Here is a 12,842-nt window from a genome sequence, read left to right as displayed (position 1 = left end):
GGGGAAGAGAGAGGAGGAGGAGAAGGGAGGGAGAGGGACGATTATAACATTAAGAAAATAGCAGGCGATTTGTCGGACACCGACGAGAACCTCCTGCCAATTTTCGTCCACAAATTTGCCATCCGCCTCATGAATATTTCAATCAAGCATGAGACACGGTCAAGCAGCCTCCACAGTTCCTCCTGAGTTCTTCTCCAGCTCAGTCTTTTTTATTTATTCGTGTAGAACAATGGATAGAAAGAAAGATATAATTATGTGATCACGATACGTGGAAAAAAGAGAGAATTGTTGGATGGAAAATATAGCGAATATAGTGTAGTGATGTGAAAATGACGTGTTTCCTTCGTGTGAAATGGATAGATTTGACAGAGTTTTGATGGAAGAAATGGTGTTTATTAGGATGTTGGAAGAAACGTGCGGGGTTATATACTTTCTTTTCCAATTAGCATAGAGATTATTATTATTCTCATTAATCGTGTATTTGAGATAACAATTTTTCAAAGTTTCTCTTTCGAATTGGTTATTATTGTTGAAAGTGATTGTAATTGAGTTTATTGCATAGTGATAGTGGAAATATTTTCAGAAAACAAATTTAAAGTTATAATTTGGATGCACGGTATGTTTGATTTAAATGAAACTTTCTAAAATTATCCTCAAGAATATTTGAATTCATTCTTTGGAAGAAATCATTCTTAAAATAAAACGTTATACACGTAAAATTTAGGTATCTTTTTCTACTTAAATCACACTCAAATACACTATATCTTATCAAATATATTTTCTTTCATATTTTTAAATTATATCCAAATACACAATATTATATTAATTTCTTCCTCCGTTACTCGTATCAAATATAAATTCAAATAAATATTTCTTCTTCCACATCTTGAAATCACATTCAAACACATCATATCATAACTCTTCTCTTCTTTTTCTATTTATTTGCATAAAATCAAATATATCAAATTCTTCTTCCATATCTTCAAATCACATTCAAACATGTAGATATAAAATATTTTAATAATTATTTTAATAATTCTTTCCTTTTTTCTCTATTATTCATAAAAAAACTATCAAATAGTATATCAAATGTATTATATTTTTAAATCACATCCAAACATACAATATTATAATAATTCTTATTTCTTTCCTCTATTATTTGCACCAAAATCAAATATATCAAATATATCAAATCAAATATACAACATATCTTTTTCCACATCTTTAAATCAAATAAATATATCAAATACACAATATATCTTTTTCCATATCTTTTAATCACACCATGTCATAACTCTTTCCTCTTCTATTACTCTATCACAAAATCAAACATATCAAATACACAACATATCTTCTTCCACATCTTTAAATCAAATCCAAAATACACATAATATATATTATATTTCAATTATTTAAATTAAATATAAATTATTTAAATTATTAATATTTAAATTATTAATTATTTAAATTATTTAAATTATTTTATATTATAATAATTCTTCCCTTCTTTCTATTACTCACGTAAAATCAAATATATCAAATACGTATTAAGCATATTTTCTTCCACATCTTCAAATCACATTCAAAACATACAAATCATAACATACCATATAATCTCTTTTTCTATTATTTGAACAAAATCAAACATATCAAATACACGACATACTTCAAATCAAAACATACAAATATCATAATAAATCTCCCCTTCTTCCTCCATTATACTACGCACTTTAGTAAACATACTTTCAACGTATACGAAACGTAAACAAAACATTCACCGTTCGTTCCCCATTATTGCTTATCTGCGCAGAAGTAACTCGTCGCTCGAAGGATCAACATCGACGGAGAGGATCGATTCGAACGGTTGGATCGACGGCAACAGTAATTCACGCCCTCTTACCGTGTCCTGCCTCGTAAATTCCCCGGCAAATTCTCCCGGAATATGGTTCTCTCCCGTAAGAAAGCACGGCCGTGTGTTCATTACGGTTAATGGCCGCATACATTACGCGCTTACAACCTGGAATTAACCGATACCGGTGGCCCGATCCGGGGATTCACCTTGCCTCCTCCGTGCGCTTGTACACGCACGCTCAACGCTCGCAGTTCCGCAATCCGGCAGCAACGAATTTTTTTTCTCGCCAAATTAGAATTCGGCCGGTCATCGTGCGTGGCTTTGGCCGCGTAGCAGGTGATACGAAACGTACGCTGAATATCCAATAAACTTAACGCTTATACGCGCACACCTTTCCGGTAAACGGGTGTCTTACGAGAGGGGGCAGAAGGAGTGTGTACGCGTGTGTCGCAATGCGTTGGACACTTGCTCGATACGAGGGAAGAGGAAGAAGCTCGTGTTGCGTGCCGTTTTCTTCGTGTAAGATCGCGGATCGAGATACGGATAGGTTTATTGTGTCTTACCGCGTGTGTTTGGCAATAACGCGATGCCACGTAACGCGAACGCTGTGGCAACCCTGTCGATATCGATATACCGATCGGTAAGAGGCGGTGATGTTACCGGTGGATTATCGAAATACGGGAATAATCGGGTGTGTCGAAAAGTTGAAAATGTATTTCTCTTTCTCCTCGGTTTTTGTCGTCTATTCTCGCTCGAAATTTTGAAATTTTAATCTCAGGGTGTCGAAAAATTGAAGTAAAATTTTTGTGAATAGCTTTCAAATATTATTTCGACAAAAGCATTCGTTATATATTCGACGAAAGTGATCGTTAAACACATCTCGAGATTTTCAATACGAGTTTTAATAAATTTGTTACGATTCTTGATTGTCGTTAAGGCAAGTCTTCCTTTTTTACGTTAATAACACAGAAAGAACGAGCCGTTTGACTCGTATTTTTCGACTACAACAATAACAACGACGAGTACAAGGCACGATGAATGGCAAACTGTTACACCCCTATGCAAGCATTTTTGCGGGGAGAAGGGCGAGGGTCCCGGGAGTTCGACCCCCCGAAAATGATTTCGTGGGGTGATCCGACCCTATCGATGACTGTGCCACCCTCGAGTGCCGGGATTAGAGATTAAATAACCAGCATCCCCGAGTTAACCGCCCTTTTAACGCCGCCCGGAATTCACAAGTGCTCGTAAACGTGAAATCGTAAACGGAGAAAGATAAACCTTCCTAAGAGAGGGAGAGGAGGGGGAGAGAGTTAAAGAGTCGCAAAATTCATTCTTCCTTTCGCGAATATACTTTTAAAATTTTTCTTCGATGAATAATTTTTCGAAAATTCAAATCGTAAATATATCGTGAAATTTTTCTTAACCTGTTTTCTATTGCCTAACAAATTAATGTTAATTAAAATCTTCGTATTCGCTATATATAAAACATGCTTATTACATTAGAATAAGCATATATATATTATAATTAGATTCGTAATATAAATCAGGTGTTGTTTAATACTATCACTATTAAAATATATATATGTTACAATTAAATCGATTCGTAATATAGATCAGGTTATTTAATACTACCACTATTAAAAAATATATATATATATATTACAATTAGATCGATTCGTAATATAGATCAGGTATTGTTTAATACTACCACTATTAAAAAATATATATATATTACAATTAGATCGATTCGTAATATAGATCAGATATTGTTTAATATCATTATTCTTAAAAAATATATATATTATAAGTAGATCGATTCGTAATATAGATCAGGTATTGTTTAATATCATTATTATTAAAAAATATATATATTACAATTAGATCGATTCGTAATATAAATCAGGTGTTATTTAATATCATCATTATTAAAATATATATATATATATATTACAATTAGATCGATTCGTAATATAGATCAGATATTATTTAATACTATCACTATTAAAATATACATCTATTATAATTAGATCGTAATATAGATCAGATAATATTGTTTAATATTATCACTATTAATATATATATATATTACAATTAGATAGATTCGTAATATAGATCAGGTGTTATTTAATACCATCACTATTAAAATATTTCTTTCCTATCGTTTATCACCTCTTGTTTGGTTATTATTGGGGGAAAATCAATTTTTTCTCGAATCGTCATTCTGAAAATGAAAAGAATGTAAAAGAGTATGAAAAGAATATTAAAAGAAAAAAAAAAAAATTTGGATGGAGAAAGTGTGACTGGCCCAAGGGCGGGAGTGAAATAAACGCATAGCCAAATAACAGCTTGCACAACTGGTCAGCTCTCTTCTCTGGCGTGTTATTAAATCCTGAGTTGCGACTCGCGAATGACACGTAGCCGAGATTTACGAGGATACTCCCTCTGTGATTAGTTTCTTTCCTCCCTGCCCAAGGATTTACACGCTCTCTCGCCTAGTAGACACACGCGCACGCTTCCTTTTTTTTTTTCGCCTTCCTCTCCCTCTCTCTCTCTCTCTCTCTTTTTTTTTTTCGTTCGCGTGGAAGGAAGCGGCTCTCGTGCACGCGCGAAGGAAATGGTTCATTATACTTTCGTACGTATATATATATACATACATACATATATATATATATATATATATATATATGATTTATAATGAAAGAGAAACCGTGAAACAGGATCTTACGGTTTGCTCCCGGCGAAGAAGAAGAAGAGATGAATATTCACTTGGGAAAAAACGTGGATGCGATTCAGTTTCAACAATACGATCGAACCGAGTTTCCTGTTTCTTTCCTATTTCTTCCTTGTCACGATGATGAAGATGAGGATGAACACGTACGATACGATTACTCTAATTTCTTTATCGCCTTCCGATGGGCTCAAAGAAAGAACAAATTATTCGAAGCATCTTGAAAATTTAACTCTCTCTCTCTCTCTCTCTCTCTCGAAAATTTAAAGATACCTTTTTCCTCTCAGATACTCGTTCCAAGTAACTCGACTTTCGCGTGTCGCGAGACGCGAGGAAATTCGAAGGCGGTAGAAACCGATTATGGAATTCGATTTGGAAAGATAATAATTACGAAATAAATAGGGGAGCGATAGAAGAGATCAAGACGCGTTCACAATGGCCTCGAATCGAGCGATTTTCTCATCGCAGGTTGCGCAAGAAATTTTTCATCGAGCAACGCAACGTTTCATCGTTCCTTTAATTAGACTGACGTAATGGCGTCTGGCCGAGCGGAGGGGGGGGGGAGAGGGAAAGGAGGAGGAGGGGAGGAGGGGAGGAGGGGAGGAGGGGGTGCGAACACGTGAGAAAACGAAAGTCTTTTTTTCTTTTTTTTTCGCGCTCGTCCCGCATTTTCCGTTTTTCATATCGGTCTCTCTCTCTCTCTCTCTCTCTCTCTCTCTCTCTCTCTTCCCCGTGACTCGGCTCCCCCCTCCCCTCGCCAACACCGAGCCCGATCATCGACTAGGCGCAAGGCTGAGGGCCTCGCGCTTTGCAACATCGCGCAACATCGCGCGGCCAATTAATTTTTGCCCGAAATAATGAACGTTCTTTTTTTTAATTACATGAGAAAATGGAATGTTTACTCGTTGAAATAGTCGTTGATTATCGCGTAACACGAACCCGCCAACGGGTCGGATTACGTTCCACGACCAATTTATGTATTCGCGGTTTTATAATGAACTCCTCGGTGGCTCCTCTCGTCTCGTTTCTCGAGCATGGAGGAAAGAAGGAAGCGAAGGGAAAGAAGCGTAATTGCGCTCGATGACGAAGCACGGAACGACGGACAGTTTTTCGAGGGGAAAAACCGAGTTTGGAAAAATTTTTTTGAAACGAGGTACGAAGTTGAGGTAAAGATCGGTGAAAATTTAATGTTACAATAATTAAATAATTAATTAGAAAATTTCGAAAATTTATTTCAGGACGATTAACGTAACTTTGTGTTCGAGATGAAAATTATTTTAACGATTTCGAATGTTCTAATTACAGATTTTTTTGTCAACAAAGCGGCAAAGGTGGAGATAGGCCAGTGACTCTTCTTCAGACTTGTTTCCACCAATGAAGTATGCACGAAGGAGGAAATTATTACGATATTTGAAAAGTAAGACGAATTTTATATCTATTTTTATTAAAACTTTCCGTTTCGTTAGAACGAAACAGTGGATAAAACAAAAGTATTATAATAAATACAAAATGGCAAATGGTTTGCACGAGATCAATTAATTCACAAATTTTTAACTCTGCTCTCACATCGAAATCTTTCAAAATCAACAATCTCACAGGAAAATTACGAATAATAATGACGTCAAACGGAAAGATCGAATTTTTCGATCAAATTACCTTTCAATTTAATCCCACGTACATCGATTCGTTTATAATTAAACGAGAAGGAAAGACTATAACTTTCGTCGATTTTATTTTGTACATAATTAATCGATTAAATTGGAAGGAACGGAATAGTGGATTCTCACAGAGATCAGTCGCTTTATAGGATAATACGGATATAATCGGATAGTCTGGCTAAGCGTAACGAAGGACGGCTAACATATTGTCCTGTTAGGGATCGTTGGGGTTCTCTCTCTCTGTCTGCTGCTCTCTTTTCTATCCGGGACCCCTCCCCCCATGGGAACATTTCACACCGGTAACCACCGCAAACCCTCCCCACCCCTCCCCCAATTTTGGTTACGCAAAGTCGATTTAGTTAGGGATGAGGGTCTCCCCGCCTGATTTATAACCGAGAGTATCGCGAGCTTGCAAGCTTCCACAACCCCTTTATCGTTCCTTGGCATCGCCTCTCTCCCCTCCGGTTGAACAGGTCGAGTTGTTGTTGCTGTTGTTGTTGTTGTTGTTGTTTCATCGATAAACCACTTTCTTCCACGTATTTATACCCCTTCGATCGATCCCTTTCCTTTAATCGCCCACTTTTCCCTCCAAAAATGTACTCGATACCCTTTAAAGACTATGTACACGTTTCTCGAAGGAAACGATAGCAAGAGGGAATTGGTAATCCATAAATGATTATTAAAACTTAAAGATTCAATGTAGGAATTGAGTCTCTTTCCAAGATTCTAATTGAAATTTTTTTAATGCTCTTTATATATATAATTGCAACAAGTATGTGTAACATATATAACATTCTTCCTTATAGAAATTAAACTTCTCTTTTTCATTATATATATATATATATAAGTTAGTAGTATATAGTAATATATATATATAGTATATAGTAGTATATATAAGTTATATATATAAGTTTATATATATATATATATATATAAAAGTTTAATTTCTTATATATATATATATATATATATATATAAGGAAGGAGGTTATTCTATGTTATATATACTTGTTGCAATATCAAAGGGTGGAAGTTTTTTAAAGAGAGTAGATCTTTCTGTCGCGTATACCTTTCTACATAGGATATACTATTTGGTGTAGTAACATGTTGTTGCATACACGCAGTAGTGAGTCGTTGGCGGGTTTTATTAATTACAGAGGAAGAGGACACTCGCCTCCGGCGATCTTAAAGCTCTTTCACTTATTTTTTTTCCCTTTTTTTTTATGTAAAAAGTTTTTCCATCTTACCACGAATATATGGACCTTATCTTGTCACTTAACGCTAGAATTAATTAAAATTAAATCGACTTCGGTAAACCAAATGTTCTCTGATAAAATAAAATATATATATAATTATTTCTTTTTCCTTTCTTTTTAATTTTTTGACTTCTATATGTTGATGTTCCAAGCGTGGAAGTCAAAAAATTGAAAAGAAAGGAGAAGGAAATGATTTTATATATAAAAGGCGGTTGTCGAGCGATCTCGGCTCGTAGCCGAGCCACGTCCCCCGGCCGAGATGAAGATACTAGAGGTGGGCGGACTTCTCCCGTGCATAAATCGTTTGCTCTAGCGTAGAAACCGCATTGTTAAACTTTGCACCTACGACGTGGCCTGCCTCGGGCACCCTGCCTTCGCACCCCTCCCTTTCCTCCTTTATCGCGGCCCCCTCACTCGCGGTCCATCCTCCTAGTGAACTCGATCTTTCAACCATCGTTACTTTTCATCTTAGTTCGATTTCGAATAATTGTTCTTTACGATTTTTTCTCGAACGTGTTCTCCAAATTTCCAAGTTTCATTAGGTAAAAGAGTTGAGCCTATTGTTTTTTATGATTTTAATTTTTTCTCGAATGTGTTCTTCAAGTTTCCAAGTTTTATTAGGTGAAAAGAGTTGAGTCAATTTCGCGAAGAAAGGAAATGATAAATATCGAGAGTTTCCTTCTTTATCGAGTGAACTCGATCTTTCAACCATCGTTACTTTTCATCTTAGTTCGATTTCGAATAATTGTTCTTTACGATTTTTTCTCGAACGTGTTCTCCAAATTTCCAAGTTTCATTAGGTAAAAGAGTTGAGTTAATTTCGAAGAGAAAGTGATAAATAAATCGGGAAATATCGAGAGTTTTCTTCTTTATTGCAATCTTCTCACTCGTGGTCCATCCTCCTAGTGAACTCGATCTTTCAACCATCGTTACTTTCGATCCTAGATTTCGAATAATTGTTTTTTACGATTTTAATTTTTTCTTGAATGTGTTCTTCAAGTTTCCAAGTTTCACGAGGTAAAAGAGTTGAGTTTCAAAGGGAAAGTGAAAAAAATAAATCGTAAATCGAGAGTTTCCTTTTTTATCGCAGCCTCCTCACTCGCGGTCCATCCTCCTAGTGAACTCGATCTTTCAACCGTCGTTACTTTCGATCCTAGATAATTTCGAATAATTTCGAATAATTTCGAATAATTGTTTTTTACGATTTTAATTTTTTCTCGAACGTGTTCTTCAAGTTTCCAAGTTTCATTAGGTAAAAGAGTTGAGTTAATTTGAAAGGAAAAGTAATAAATAAATCGGGAAATATCGAAAGTTTCCTTCTTTATTGTAATCTTCCTACTCGTGGTTCATCCTTCTAGTGAACTCGATCTTTCAACCATCGTTACTTTCGATCCTAGATAATTTCGAATAATTTCGAATAATTTCGAATAATTGTTTTTTACGATTTTAATTTTTTCTTGAATGTGTTCTTCAAGTTTCCAAGTTTCATTAGGTAAAAGAGTTGAGTTAATTTGAAAGGAAAAGTAATAAATAAATCGGGAAATATCGAGAGTTTCCTTCTTTATTGTAATCTTCCTACTCGTGGTCCATCCTTCTAGTAAATTCGATCTTTCAACCATCGTTACTTTCGATCCTAGATTTCGAATAATTGTTTTTTACGATTTTAATTTTTTCTTGAATGTGTTCTTCAAGTTTCCAAGTTTCATTAGGTAAAAGAGTTGAGCCAATTTCAATTGTTCTTTACGATTTTAATTTTTTCTCAAACGTGTTCTCCAAGTTTTTAAGTTTCATTAGGTAAAAGAGTTGAGCCAATTTCAATTGTTCTTTACGATTTTAATTTATTCTCAAACGTGTTCTCCAAATTTCCAAGTTTTATTAGATAAAAGAGTTGAGCCAATTGTTCTTTATGATTTTAATTTTTTCTCGAACGTGTTCTTCAAGTTTCCAAGTTTCATTAGGTGAAAAGAGTTGAGTCAATTTCGCGAGGAAAGGTAAATATCGAGAGTTTACACTATATATTTGATTATGTATGCTGTGGTTAAAATACGAGGATCTTTTTAATGAAAAAAGATCGTAATTAATTCGTATTCATAGAAAATTCAAAAACGTGTCAGAAGCGTCCGTTCTGAAGCAGGATCTGGAATTCGAGAAGGAAAGAAAAAAAAAAAAAGGAGAAAGGAGAAAGAGAAGAGAGAGGAACGAAAAATAGAGGAAGATTGAACAATCGGTTGGTTTAAAGTTACAGGAGACGTAGATCGATTCACGGTAGATTTGATCCTAACACCCTGCCCTAAATGATCCCACAGAGATCGGCACGTGGCAGACGCGACACCCCTCTGACATGGTCCGCCTCGCATAAAAGTCTCCCTCCCTCGCAGGCCTCTTCCTTTCGACGGGCAAACTTCGGATTCATAGGGTGGAACGCAGGATGCTAAGTCACCGACGTCAACAGGGAATCACGCTTTCGAGTATTTGCTTAGGGTGCTGCAGCAGGATTTGTTTCCTCGGGAACCTAACCCCGTCATTTGTTCGCGCCTTCGTGCTCCAAACTGTTTGAAACTGTTTGCAAATCCATATCGATTACGTTTTCATTGAACGAAAATTGAGTAATTGTGTAATCGTTGAAAGAAAGGAAGGTATCGTAAGTGTGATTTATTTATTTAATTGTTTTTTTCGAATCTCGATCTCAAACTGTTTGAAACTGTTTGCAAATCCATATCGACTATACTCTCATTGAAAATTGAAATCATTGAAAAAAAGGAAGGTATCATAAGTGTGATTTATTTATTTAAATTAAAATCACTTCCAATTTAACTTAATCCTTTACAATTATTCCTTCGAATCTCGATTTCAAACTGTTTGAAACTGTTTGCAAATCCATATCGACTATGATTTCATTCAATATTGAGCAGTTATTATTGTAATTGTTGAAAAAAGAAAGGTATCGTAAGTGTGATTTATTCATTTAATTGCTTCTTCGAATCTCGATTTCAAACTGTTTGAAACTGTTTGCAAATCCATATCGACTATACTCTCATTGAAAATTGAAATCATTGAAAAAAAGGAAGGTATCATAAGTGTGATTTATTTATTTAAATTAAAATCACTTCCAATTTAACTTAATCCTTTACAATTATTCCTTCGAATCTCGATTTCAAACTGTTTGAAACTGTTTGCATTATAATTGTTGAAAAAAGAAAGATATCAAGCGCGATTTATTTATTTAAATTTTTAAATTAAAATCACTTCCAAATTAATCTTTTACAATTATTTCTTCGAATCTCGATCCTGTTTGAAACTGTTTGCAATTCCTGTTTCAAACTGTTTGATACGTTCTTGAACAATAAAAATCAGACATCGTATCATCATAATCGTATCAATTCACTCGTTAAAATTTTCAGCTTCCAACTCGATCCTCTACGATCTCGTTCCATTCGTTTGACTTCCAACGCTCTTCTCGATTTCCCATATCGAACCTGACGTCATCCCTCCCGTGACGTAACCTCGCAACCGTTACCCCCGAAAAGAAGGAAAAAAAAAAAAAANAAAAGAAAGAAAGAAAGAAAGAAAGGAAGGAAGGAAAAAGAAGCGCTCGCGTTCCCATATCAGGCATGCAAAGCTTGATGTATCGACGCTTTATGACGGGACGGTGCTCGTTCCCGTTCGAACACAGACCGCCCACCCCTGAAAGGGACCCGTGCGCAACGTCACTTTTACGGGGCGCGCACACAAGTCCACCCTAACCGGCCGGATTAGTTTCCGATAGCCGTGCTCGAGCTCGAACGTTAAACGCCCGCCTCGCCCCGCATTCAACCGTATTTCTCTCCCTCCCTCCCTCCCTCCCTCCTCATCCTCATCCTCATCCTCGCCGCCGCCGTTTATTAATTATTCATCCCCGCCTCGTACGCGCTGTCACATTCCTCTTCGTCACGTCCCGCCGCTCGTTTATCGCTCGTCCAATTTCGCCCCCGATAATTCCCCTCCCCTCCCCTCCCCCTTCACTTGTCTCGCTCGGAAACGAACATTCTCCGAAGGAAGCCGGCCCAATAAGTTTTCACCCACCACCCTTGTCACGGCATTTCGTTATTCAAAACTCTCTCTCTTCTCTCTCTCTCTCTCTCTCTCTCTCTCTCTCTCTCGTCTCTGTCTCTGTTTCTCAGGGTTAATAGCTCGAAACTCGGTCGGGTTTGGCGACCACAACGACCATCACAACAAATATAGTCTCTCGATGTATCTCAATATCGTTATCCCGGACAACGTTGGAGAGGGGAAAAAAGAGGTATGGAGAGGTCTGGATTATCTTCCTCGGGATATCTTCTTCCTAGTGGGGAATGCGGGGTTCAGGGAGGGGGGGAGGGGAGGGGGTTCTCGTTCCTCGAAGAAGTTCCCGAAAGGGGGTCATCCGAAATGGAATCATCGATCGATAGGGGATCGCGAGGCAGAGAGCAGCTTTCAATCATGCGACACCGACTATCAAACCGTTGGAGAAGAAGAGGGCTTCCAGTGTTCGAAAACGGAGAGGAATCTCTCTCTCTCTCTCTCTCTCTGTGTCTGTGAGTGGACGGCGAGGCGAGGGCCACGGGTGGTGGTGGTGGTGGAACGACGACGATCGGTATCAGTGATTCATGGCCAATGGGCCGAGTATTTATTTGGATCGCCATTTCACCGAGTTCCGCGGTTCTCCTTTATGATCGATTTATCGACCGTTCGCTTCGGATCGCCAGCTGCTTGCGCCACGAACGAAACAACGAAATGGAAATTTCTCTCTCTCTCTCTCTCTCTCTCTCTGGTCGAATAACGCTAATTAGCCCGTGCCAAGCTCGTGTAACATTTTCCAAGATGGAGATAAAAAAGGGCGGTGAGGGCAATTAAGGTTTCTGTTTCGAACGCGTGTCAATTAATTCATTCCTCCCTGAAGGAGTACGAAGGAGAGAGAGAGAGAGTGGGCAAAGGATTCCTCGAGCGAAATTTGGACGTTGGAGGAATAGTTGGTCGATGACTTTTAACAAATCCAAATGACTTTTAACAAATGATTTCGCCTGGTATATGTATATGTATATGTACGTTATACGTCGTTCGAGGAGGAAGGAGGAGGCCTTCGAAGGAGGAAAGCAGATGGATTCGCGCAGACAAGACTGGGAGCGAATTATTGATTGTGCCTGTCTTCGACCTCCGCTCATATAACGGATTAATCGAGCTTCCTCCCGTGGAGGAGCTCTTCCCTTTTTTTCTTTTTTTTTTCCTTTTCTGGGCCCTTCTCGATCCCATACATTGGTTAATGATAATTGGATAATCGTTTTAGATAAACTATATATATATATATAGAGAGAGAGAGAGAGAGTAAGATAT

At 37.2% G+C, this 12,842-nt stretch overlaps 1 long non-coding RNA gene across 1 annotated transcript in view; it reads left to right on the top strand.

The window, feature by feature from the left end:
* Positions 1 to 12,842, top strand: part of LOC122717145 — an 83,516-nt gene that overhangs the window by 22,842 nt on the left and 47,832 nt on the right. Inside the window, exon 2 of the long non-coding RNA XR_006347156.1 lies at positions 5,886 to 5,997. This is a non-coding gene — a long non-coding RNA (uncharacterized LOC122717145). The remainder of the gene's footprint in view (positions 1 to 5,885; positions 5,998 to 12,842) is intronic.

The sequence above is a fragment of the Apis laboriosa genome, unplaced genomic scaffold (genome assembly GCF_014066325.1).
Source record: "Apis laboriosa isolate Shangri-la unplaced genomic scaffold, ASM1406632v1 scaffold4_cov146, whole genome shotgun sequence".
Lineage (NCBI taxonomy): Eukaryota > Metazoa > Arthropoda > Insecta > Hymenoptera > Apidae > Apis > Apis laboriosa.
Note: the sequence above shows the minus strand (reverse complement) of the source record. Positions and strands in the feature narration are given on the sequence as shown.